Raw genomic sequence first — 9,292 nt, 5'->3', positions numbered from 1 at the left:
AGAATCCATTCCTTGCCCCTTCTAGCTTCTGGTGGCTTCAACATTTCAATCTGCTTCAGGGAACACACCTTCCGGTCAGTGTCTCTGGTCTGCTTCTGCCTCCCTCTTATAAGGTTACATGTGATTGCCTTAAGGGCCCACCTGGATAACTAAGCTCTTCTCCTCAAGAGTCTTAATCATAGCTGCAAAGATCCCTTTTTGGTTTGTTTGCCATAAACGGTACATTTCCAGATTCCAGGGATTAGGACATGGATATCGTTTTGGGGGAGGTGGTCGTGGTGGGGGTGCATTTTTTTTTTAGCCTACCTCAATTATTTTCTTGACAAATTGAAAAATCTTCAACAGATTAAATGGGAAGAAAAGTTTTGAACCTGCAGTACATTCTATTGGTTCTCGACTCAGAGCCCTTAGCCAGGCCCATGAACCATCCCAACTGCTATGAGGGTTGGGTAATAATTGCTCACAGCTGCCTTCCCTGGAGAATTGTCTGCTGATGGAAGATGCCTTAGTCCCAGCCTGCAGCCAATGACTGACTGATTCAGGGGTTCAAAATGTCAACTCTACTGCCCCAATAAGAATTAAAAACTGTTAAACATATTACTCTAACTTAGCAAAATGTTTTGTGTAGGAACCAAACTCTGCACCTAAAATGAAAATATTGCAGCCCACCTTTTTTCACTGATTGAAAATTTAAATACAAATAAAACTCCAAGTGGTCACAATGAATTATAAAATTGAAATAACTGAAGTTGTACTTCTTTATCTTTACTACCACTGGGCTATTATTGTTTATTTCCAATGTACTATTTAAATAAATGCAAGACTACATATCCCCACAAGGACACAATTCAATCAGAAAGCAAAGAATTCTATCCTTGCCAATTAGCTCTCATAATGAACACGTGTTCTGGGACACCTGGATAGTTGAGTCGGTTAAGCCTATGACTTCGGCTCAGGTCAAGATCTCATGGTTCATGGGTCTGAGCCCCACATCGGGCTCTGTGCTGATGGTTCAGAGCCTGGAGCCTGCTTTGGATTCTGTGTCTCCCTTTCTCTCTGCCCCTCCCCTGCTCATGTTCTGTCACTCTCTCTCTCTCTCTCTCTCTCTCTCAAAAATAAACATTAAAAAAATTCAAAATGAACACATGTAGCTTAATCTGCATATGTTGACAGCCATGATATAAATGGGAGAATGTCAAACTAATTTCCATGTAGAATATAACACTTACCAAAAAAGAATAAAAATGTGTAATTTGAAGCTTAAATATAAATTACTAGGACTCAATAGAGACTGAAAACAGTTTTCTAAATTTAGTATTCAGACTAACCAAAGATTTTGGTGCGGGGGGAGAACTTCAAGCAAGAGAAGAGTGGTAATGACACTGATTTTTAGTTGGCTTTAATATTGCTTTCACATTCTTTTCAGAGAATATATCCCCTTATTACAGCCTGCACCCAGGACAGAACACTCTTCCCACCCTCGGTACTTGTTCAGTTGGGTAAATAGGACAAAGAGTTTTGCTTTAATTGATGGCTGGTTTTGTTCAATGAAACATTAATTCTAATGGTTTTTAATTAAAATTCTATGAAAAATTCTGTGATCTGTTAGAGAATGAAAAAAAAAACCCCACAATTAAACAGTTCTTTTTACTATTTCTCAGGTCTTTAACATGCAAAAATATATGATAAGCCTTCAAAGGCAAGTTTCAGACTTTTTTTTTTTTTTAATTTTTAACATGGAATTCTTTGCTCCCAGAGCATCTGGAGAGATTAATGTTCAAAGGATAACACTTTGGAAAACACAGCTGTAGTAGAATTCCATCCAGCTTTTAAATAATACAATAAAGTTTGTTAGTGACATTACTATTTAATATTTTTCTGGAGGGTCTATTCAAAGTCAAAGGGAAAAAAAGGAAGAAGAAGAAAGAGCAAGTAACAAGACTTAAACTTACTGGAAATAATGGAACAAGATGATTGCAATGATGTCATCACATCCATTTTGTTTTTAAAGAATGTAGAGGATTAACTCCATTATGTTATTATATTTTAAATAATAAAAAAATCCAGTAAAACCGCTAAATAAAAAAGCAATAAACTTCCTATGTATCAGTAAAGCCAGTTAAAACGTTTAATGCATTGAAGTTCCTTCAATAATGCAATGTAAATAAATAAAATATACAGAAATGATCAATTCTCATGGAAAATGGTTAGAATTCATATATGCAAAGCCACAACACTTTCTAAGAGCTATGATATTTAAATAAATGAGGAAACAGTATTTCCTTGGATAGAAATATTGAATACTGAAAAAGGTGTTATTTCTGTCCAAAATATTTCTCACATTGAGTGAAATCTCAACTGAAAATTATTTGCAATTTGATGAAATAATTTAAAGTTGTTTGGAAATATTTTGAGAAATTATTTTGAAAATGGGACTAAGGAACTTCCATCATTAGACATGTATATTTATTATTAAAGTACCACAGTTAAATGATTCATTCGTGTAACATGGAATATATATATATATATATATATATATATATATATATATATATATATATATACCTCATATAATAATAATAGATAGGCCTATCTATTATATACTATCTATTATTATGAGCTAACATAAGTAGTTCTAAAATAGACCAGAGAATATCTAAGAATGCAATATGTGATACGATATATGATATGTAAGTGAAACAATAAGCATTCCAAGTCCACACAGTAAAGAGTTAGAGATATTCCAATAAAGGCCAGAATCCTTGTGTGTCTATGAATTCTGATTAGCAGATAAATATTTATAAATGTTTATAACTTGTACAGTTACATTTGTATACTTATATATAACTTATAACTTAAAAGAGGGATTTATGCTTAAGGTATTGTAGATGTCTTACTGAGAAGTCAGAAAAGGAAAATGTTAATTTATTAAAGCAGGCATAATATAGCTATTACTTTATAGACCGAAAAGTTATTTTATATGCTCTCTCCCCATCAATTTTAGAAAATACAGCACACTCACACACACACCCACACCCACACACACACATACACAACTTAGATGCTGAAAAAATAAATACATCAAAATAAGCAATAAACTCAGGAATTAAAGCATTTATGAAAATAAATGAAAAGACTTGAAGAGAAAATTAAGGTAATATTTTAAGTGACTGCATCATGGGTAACTATTTTTTAAGAATATACTAAGTTCAAAAATTTATACTTGTCTACAGAATAATGAAATATATGTGGACAAAAGTAAACAATAAAACTGAAAAGATCTTAGAATTTGTATCTCTAAAAATATACTACTATAAATCATTATTTTGAAAACAATGCTATCTAGAGATTTAGAAAGTCAATTCAAAGAAGGAAGAATATAAATGGCTAATTAACAAATGAGAAAGGTTATTCCCTCTTATAGATAGAAAAATGAAAATAATATGATAAACCAAAAAAGATTGCACTTTTCATCTAGCAAATTGACACAGATTAGAAATAGTAATGATAATCAGAGCTGGCTAGATCAATGTAACAATGACACTGGTGGCAGCACAAATTGCCACGGGTGACCTGAAGGGCAACGTAACCATATGTATACAGAGCCTTGAACAGGTCTTATGCACCTTGATGTAGAAATTTCATTTCTATCAATCTTTGGTAAGAAAATAACATGTACAGATATAACTATATTATAAGGAGACTTATCCAGGGGTGGGGATTTTCCGTGTGTGTGTGTGTGTGTGTGTGTGTGTGTGTGTTGTAGAAGGGCAAAACTTTGGAAACATTCCATATGCTCAGAAAAAAAGAAAGAATTATTGAAAAATATATGATATATCTATGTGAAAAATCTTGTGCAGTTATTCAAATTATGTCGTCAAAAGTGTTTTTGACATAGAATGATATAATAAAACATTACAAGAAAAAGCTCACCAAATTTATCCACGCACAGAGAAATAAAGAGAAACACAAAACTATATTAATATATTTTAATGCTCTTATACTTTTTTATAATTTAAGTTTTATAGACTGGGCATATAATCTTATAATCAGAAAAACAATTTTTTAGGATAAATGCAAATTTGTCTATAATCATATAAAAGAATTTGAAAACCTAAACTCTGAAAGAATTCCCTGGATGATACATTATGTTTTCTGTCACCAGCTTCCTAACACTGGAATAACAAAACACAAAATTCCCCTTCCCCTCCAAAAGCAAGAACAAAGAGCTAACACAAAATCCAAAAAATAATCAAAAGTACCTCATTAAAGAGTGGCTTGAAAAAATAGATTATAATCAATTTATACATGAAACCTTCAACAGAACAATATTCTAGTTTCATGATTCAAATATCCCCTCAGAGATTCAGTATCACATCTGGGGATTATTTTACAAATAGAAGCTTTGAGTTTTGTCAATCTGAATTTAAAATGTCATCTTCATTAGCATCACCTACAAACGTGTCATTTATTCCTGCCAAGGTTGGTAATGATATGCTAAACACTGATTGAGAAATATGATTGATGTCTTTTTTGTTGTTTTAATCCAAAACTGGTTCAAGGCAGCTAGGTGTGTGTATAAGCCTCCTTTTATATTTTAGCAATTACCTTTTTTCTGTATGTCTTAACAAGAGTAAGACACTTCCTGACTAAAGCATTAGGTTTTTTGGAAACAAAAAAAGCAAGAATTTGACAAATTCCAAAAGGCACACTGTTTCATTGCTTAAAACACGCTCCTAATTTATTTGCATTGCAATAACTAAACCCTTCTTTACCCATAACCTTAATTACCACAATCATCCATTCTTTAACAGCTCTTATTTCCTTGACTTCTCTCCTTCCAGACTCCAATTTGTAATGTTGCCTCCTTGACGATTCATTATCTGGCATTCTACACCCTGGCAGAGGGGAATTCTCTCTTCAAGCTCCACTCTCTGAGCATTTATAAGTCACCCTTATAAGCATTTATAAGATCCTCTTGCCGGAAATATATTGTGGCAGTCCTGTCTTTATGAGGTGGCTAGTATCCATATGAAAAAACAACCACTTTCTATAAATAAGGGTTAAACCAAAGATATTCCTTTTTGCAATGAGATGTTGATTTTTCCATTAAAAACAGAATCTTTCATTTTAAATATTTTGATGTAGTGGTTCAGAACATAACCAATCACCATAGTCATTATATTTTGGGTTCTCCAAATCTAATATGCATGTTTACTGTACCATTAATTCAATTACTAACTGGAAATTTTTGTATTTCTTTTAATTTGCCATTCATATATTTCAAACTCTGACAGCCATCTAGACTTATCCCTGATGAAGCTAGGAGCAATTCCTATAGGATGGACCACCCAAATGTTGACCAGAACTATCCTCTCTCTTTTTGCTGTAAAATTCCTGATACAAATCCCAACCTTCTAGTAGCCTATTACACTTTCCTGATACCATGATCTTCCTGCCCAAACGAATACATCTTCCTTTTTCAAAAATATATATCTGACCATATCATACCTGTATGAAAAATTCTCTAATGGCCCTGTGCACTAATTAGGGTGAAGCTAGCTGCAGTGACAAAAAAAATTGACAATGCCAATGGGATAACAGAGTAAAAGTTAATCTCTCAATTGTGCACGTGTCTAATGCAGGTGTTCTTGGTTAGCAGGGTGGGGATATGATTCATCAAGTCATTAAAAAGCCCAGGTTGGTTTTTTTGCACCACTTTGACCTGGGAGAGACACATAACCCTGTGGCTTATGTTTAATTAGTGAACACTACTCACCATCTAGATTTGTCAGAGACTGGAACATGTCGTCCCTGGCCAAGAAGCCATATTTAACAGTAATTCTGTATTACAAAATGAGCCCCCAGATCTTTGGTGGTCAGTTTCCATTCTCCAACATCATTTCCATCACCAGCCTTCTCAGTAAGAAATGCAGAGATGATAATCTAGCCCTTTGCTAATGTGTCAGCCTCTTTTCCTGTGCTTTGCCTGGGCAGTCAGTCAGCTCAATGCCCTCTAACTGTGCTGACAGGGTTTCACTGTTAAGCCCCAGATCTCTGCTCAAGTTACTTTCTTGCCTGGATTTCTCCTTCTCTTGTTGATAGTTTCTTGAATCCCAAAAAGTAGAATTAGGACGTTCTCAAGCTCATTTTTATGGAGCAATTTATACATAGAATACATTTGATGTATGACTGTTACATGCCTGAGTCTCCTACTCCATAGTGAACTTTTGGAAATCAGGAGTCACTTTGTTATTGAAGGGATTCAGAATGTGCCACCCCAGAATATCCTGCTTTGGAACATTGATTGTTTTGAGCTAAAGGCATTTAAGAAAGAGTAGATACATGAAGGTCTCTCTGACCTTCCCCTTTCTACCTAAAAGCAAGCATAACATTCCCATGACAAAAGTGGCTTCCTTGTGGGGCACCTGGGTTGGTTAAGTAACTGAATCTTGATTTCACCTGAGATTATAATCTCACAGTTTATGAGTTCCAACCCCACCTCGGGCTCTATACTGGCAGTGTAGAGCCTGCTTGGGATTCTTTCTCTCTCTCCCTCTCTCTCTCTCTAAAAATAAATAAACTTTTTAAAAAAGTGACTTCCTCATACTGAGAAGAACATTTTATCACCTGACTGGGAGCCAATGATAAAATGGATCTGTTCAAACAAACCCAGTAAAATAGCCCTTTTCTTCCGTTAGTTTCTCCCATGTATTTCCTAGTCACTTGCCCATAATTTACTACTCCTAGCCTAAGTACAGTTGACCTTTGAAGGTTTGAAGTGCTCTGGATCCACTAAAACACAAATTTTTAATTAAATAAATACAATACAGTGCTGTAAATATATTTTATTTTCCTTATGACTTAAAAAATGTTATGTTTATTTATTTTTGAAAGAGAGAGAGAGAGTGGGGGGGGAGGGGGAGAGACAGAGGGAGACACAGAATACAAAGCAGGCTCCAGGCTCTGAGCTGTCAGCACAGAGCCCAAAGCAGGGCTCAAGCCCACAAGCCATGAGATCATGATCTGAGCCGAAGTCAGATGCTTAACTGACTGAGCCCCCAGTTGCCCCTATTTTCCTTATGATTTTAATAACATTTTCTTTTCTCTACCTTGCTTTATTGTAAGAGTATGGTATATAATACATATAATATACAAAATATATGTTAATTGACTTATATGTTACTAGTAAGGTTTCTAGGCAACAATAGGCGATTAGTAGTTGAATTTTTGGGGAATCAAAAGCTACACAGAGATTTGCGACTGTGCAGGGAGCCAGCACTCCTTGCCCCTGCATTGTCAACTGCATAAGCTTTGGGACCTTACAGCTTCTTTGGGTCTTCATTTTCTTTTGGAAGACTCTCATGTACATTATACAAAATATTAAAGAAAGTGTGTACACTTTTCTTCTGTTAATCTGCTTATGTCAGTTAAGCTAAGTCATAGATCCTAGAAAAATAAAAGGAAGTTCTTCTACCTCTACATTAGTTTCTTTGGGGAAGGGAAATGCCTGCTTGGGTAAAAAATGTGTCCCAAATTTCTAACACATGTCTAGGCACCTAATAGAGTCTCAATAAATATTTGTTGAATAAGCGAATGTGCAAACCTTTGCATTATTAGTATCTATTAGTGTTGACAGTTGACTTAAGGAATATACAGCAAAGAAGAAAGTAAAAAGTAGAAAGTAAACGAGAGGATGGAGAGAAGGGAAACTTGCTAGGTTCTTTAGCATAGCATCCTTTATTTCAAAGGTCATCTTCAATAATTTGGAGTTGGAAGTATATGCTGTATACTATTATTTAAATAAAATATGTGATTCAACAAATAAGTTCACATCATACACAGATTTCTCCATGGATAGACAGGGCGATGACTTTCTCTAATGTAGGTTATTAAAGAGACTTCTCATTTACATACAATCCTAGCTAAATCTTCAATTTCTAAGTCTCAGTAAATATTATCTGGGGTGTGGGGGTGGTGGTGGTGGTGGTGGTGGTGAGAATCAGAGAGTGTTATGATTTAATGGCACCAGACAGATATGACAAAGAAGAGTTGAAACACAGAAATGTTCTGACTCTTAGTCTGAAAATAGACAAAATGAGAAACTTTTACAGCTATAGTTTGGAAAACATAAATATTGTATTGAATGAGGCTATGGAAATTCACTGGGGAGAGCTAAGAGCTCACAGAAAGCTCATAGTTACAGAACTTCTAGAAAGTACCTGATTGCTAAAATAAAACTCTTTATAACAATTTATTTAGAGGTTTTTATCCCAATATTTGGAAAGATTCCATGAAATATCTCCAAAGTATAATTAATATGAAAGAATTTTGTTTTCTTCTTGGCTCCATGCTGGTTGTCCTGGGATGTGTTCAGCTAAGGGGCACTTAAGAAGTTCAGCGAATGACTTCGTTATGTATAAAGGGTAATGAGCTTGAGTGTTCTACACTGGTAAAACCTGCAAGAGAAATTTCCTCACTTGCTCAAACTCATTTCCCTGTAGCAAACTTGAAGTATTTGCTCCAATAGTCAACCAATGATCAAAGCCACAAAGGCAAAACATACTTTCCTTTGGGACTTTTATCTAATCATTGAACACTGAAGACTGCAAAGGAAAATGCTCTTTTTTTTTTTTTCATACAATCACTTAAATTCATATTCCTGATTTCTAGTTAATGTATTCAAGATCTGAATCCAATTATCTCTCATGGTAAGATTCCCTCATTTTATCTTATTCCTTTTGAGATGAAGGTCCTCTTAAATCTTATAAACTCAACCTCTCTTATTAACCCTATCATCTAGATGCAACTGTTGTTTTCATTTATTTAAGCCATTCAAGAAGTGTGTATCCAGAATAAAAAAACCAAAATAGCATTAAGGTAGAATTAACTCTATGATCTCCACAAAATAATGACAAATTCCAGATCTAGAAGCAGTGCGGTGTTGCTGCAATTGATTTACCTGGGCAACAGTCTCTGAGATGAAGTTCAACATGCAGGAAATTTATCAGGGAGTGCTCTGGGGATCTAACCTATGGAAGAAAAAGCCATTAGGCAAAATGAGAAGTTGAACTGCAATATGGCCTCAGTGTAAGTCACAGATGACCCAGCAGGGAATTGTAAAGAAGGGATATTTCTTCAACCTTCCCCACTTTGGGGTTAGAAGCCAGGCCCTTTGACTTTTGGTTAGTTATTGGTTGCAGACTATCCCAGGAAGTAGAGATGAATTTGAGTGAGGCAGATCTCTACCCAAGGCAGTATCTGGAGGGGGCTGAAATCTGAGACACCAGCA

Source organism: Panthera pardus, unplaced genomic scaffold, assembly GCF_024362965.1.
Source record: "Panthera pardus isolate Hobbes unplaced genomic scaffold, ASM2436296v1 HiC_scaffold_16, whole genome shotgun sequence".
Classification (NCBI taxonomy): domain Eukaryota; kingdom Metazoa; phylum Chordata; class Mammalia; order Carnivora; family Felidae; genus Panthera; species Panthera pardus.
This window is presented reverse-complemented; position numbering follows the sequence as displayed.